This window comes from Apodemus sylvaticus, chromosome 17, assembly GCF_947179515.1.
Source record: "Apodemus sylvaticus chromosome 17, mApoSyl1.1, whole genome shotgun sequence".
NCBI lineage: Eukaryota > Metazoa > Chordata > Mammalia > Rodentia > Muridae > Apodemus > Apodemus sylvaticus.
In genome coordinates, this window is record NC_067488.1 from 2,669,628 (window position 1) to 2,673,043 (window position 3,416).

Genomic DNA, 3,416 nt, shown 5'->3' on the forward strand with positions numbered 1-3,416 from the left:
GACATTCAGAGCTTCTTAAGAGGGGTTAGGGATGTTTAGAGTCCAGAAATAGAGCTTTGAGAATCATCCTGAATGTGGAGCAGAGAACAGCCATTGGCTATTGTTGTGAAGATGTTTCTTCAGCTATGCACAGGGCAGCAGGAGACTGAGGCATTTGATGTCAGTTTTAAACATAACAAGACTATTACATTACCTTTGGTGTGCCAGTCAGGACAGTACAAAGTCGAACAGCTGCTGAGTGGAGAATGAGGATGATTATAGGAAAGATAGAAAACGATGCAAGAGACAGATATGGGAGGGCTGCAGGTCATTACCATGCCAGCCACGAATATTTCTCATGGCCATTTCATACTACATTATCTTGGAAAGCAGAACCACAAGCTAACAGAAACAATTTGCTGAGATATACATATGACATTTGTTCTTATCCAAAAGCCTCCCTGTTGCTTCTGTCAAAGTCATAGAGTCTTCTACCGCTCGCCTTGAGTCTCACGTGTATCCATCCATGCCTCAGTGGGACTGGGGATCTGCCAAACAACCCTGAACCTGCTTTGACTCTGCCTGGAAGGCAGACCTCTCTCTCTCTCTCTCTCTCTCTCTCTCTCTCTCTCTCCTGCTTCAGAGAAGTGGCAAATGGCTCCTGACACTTAGGTAAGTTTTTTTATCTACAACATGTAGAAAGAAGCATTTGGCCTGGGATCAAATGCACATGTGCAAGTAGATGCAGTAACCCGACCGAAGTTTCAGACATGTTCAGACATGTTCATCTTCAGACATGAGAAAGACATCTGTGTTGCATGCTACCAAGTGCAACACTCATTTTGTCTGAAAACTTTTATTTTGTGACATTAAAAAAAGCTGGTTGTGACTCCCCCCCTCCCCCCCAGTAAACTGATTTCATGTCTCACCAATATCTTGGAAACCACAGCTGGAAAAATAAAATAAAAACTTGTCCTCAAAATAAAGATACTTTCATCAGTAATCTTCTTCTAAGGGTGTGTTTCCTCTGGCACGGAAGTGAAAATACTCATAAGCATTTCATGGCTTGTTTTTCCATGCCTTGACTCTGATGCCAACAATTTTATTTTAATTTAACTTAGTTTTCTTTTGATGTCAATGGTTTTATCTTAGTTTTGTCTTATTTTCACTTGTATGTCAGTGTCCATGTCTGTGTATGTGCAGTGTGGACATGTTGGAGGGCAGAGGCACATCAGGTACCTCCCTTGACAGCTCTCTACTTTCTTTCTTTGTTTTGAAATGGAGTCTCTCACAGAACCTGTGCTTTCCTGATTGTGTGAGAGCCACTGGCCAGGAAACTCCAGGGATGCTTCCCCTCGGTCTTCTTAGAACTGTGTTATAGACACACACCAGCAAGCTCGGTTTCTACTCAGGTGTGGAGATGAAACACAAGTCCTCGAGGTTTGAGCAGCAACAAGTCTGAGTTGTCTCCCTAGCCAACCAATCTTTTCAAAATGCCATCAACTAAGAAAAGTTCTGTAGCAGGATGCAGGAAATATAGCTTATTACATAAAACATCTCATGGCTTTATTTCCTCTGGAAAAGTATAATGTTTTCCTGGCATTTATAAAACAGGATACCTTTTTGGATAAATATGCACAATTAACTCTTACCAGGAGGCTATTCTGAGACTGACAATAATTATTGTACTCATAAAAACTTAAATTGGAACTAGATTTCTATTCCAATCAATAAGTACCAATGTAGACTTCCTACTCTACCAATCTGAGAATCATTACCCTGACAATAAACACTAAAATAAATCCACCTCCATTTGGAATTTTAGCTTTTAAGGAATTTTATTGCTATATTAAAAGCAGTAAGGGAAAAAGGTCAAGAAACATATAAAGGCAGACCTATCAGAATTATAACAGACTTCTCACCAGAGACTATGAAAGCTAGAAGATCCTGAGCAGTTGTCTTACAGACCTAAGAGAACAAAAAATGGCAGCCCAGGCCACTATACCCAGCAAAACTCTCAATTAACATAGATGGAGAAACCAAGATATTCCATGACAAAACCAAATTTACACAGTATCTTTACACAATTCCAGCCCTACAAAGTATAATGAATGGAAAACATCTAAAAATGAGGGAAACTACACACTAGAAAAAGCAAGAAATTAATCTTCTTTCAACAAACCCAAAAGAAGATAACCACACAAACATAAAAAATTACATCAAAAATAGCAGGAAGCAACAATCACTATTCCTTAATATCTCTTAACATCAATGGACTCAATTCCCCAATAAAAAGACATAGACTAACAGACTGGATACATAAACAGGACCCAACATTTTGCTGCATACAGGAAATGCATCTCAGTATCAAAGACAAACACTACCTCAGAGTAAAAGACTGAAAAACAGTTTTCCAAGTAAATGGTCCCAGGAAACAAGCTGGAGTAGCCATTCTAATATCCAATAAAATAGACTTTCAACAAAAAGTGGTGAAAAAAAGACACAGAAGGACACTTTACACTCATCAAAGGAAAAAAATCTACCAAGAAGAATTACTCTCAATTCTGTAAATCTATGCTCCAAATACAAGGGCACCCTCATTCATAAAAGAAACTTTACTAAAGCTTAAAGCACACATTGTGTACCCCACACAATAATTGTGGGTGACTTCAACACCCTACTCTCCTCAATGGACAGATCACACAAACTAAACAGAGACACGGTGAAACTAACAGAAGATTTGGACCAAATGGATTTAAGAGATATCTATAGAACATTTCATCCTAAATCAAAAGAATATACATTCTTCTAAGCACCTCATAGTACCTTCTCCAAAATTGGCCATATAATTGGTCACAAAACAGACCTCAACAGATATTAAGAAGATTGAACTAATCCCATGCATCTTATCAGACCACTATGGAATAAGAGTGGTCTTCAATATCAACAAAAACAACAGAAAGCTGACATACACATGGAAGCTGAACAATGTACTACTCAATGATATCTTTCTTGGTCAAGCAAGAAATAAGGAAAGAAATCAAAGACTTTTTAGAATTTAATGAAAATGAAGGCACAACATACCCAAATTTATGGGACACAATGAAAGCAGTGCTAAGAGGAAAACTCAGCTCTGAGTGCCTCCAAAAAAAGTTGGAGAGAGAGCATACACTAGCAGCTTAACATCACATCTGAAAGCTTTAGAACAGAAAGAAGCTAATACACCCAAGAAGAGTAGAAGGCAGGAAATCATCAAACTCAGGGCTTAAGCCAACTAAAAACAAAAAGAACTATAACTAAAGAAGTATCAACAAAACCAGGAGCAGGTTCTTTGAGAAAATCAACAAGAGAGATAAACCTTCAGCCACACTAACCAGAGGAGACAGAGACAATATCCAAATAAACAAAATTAGAAATGAAAAGGGAGATATAACAAC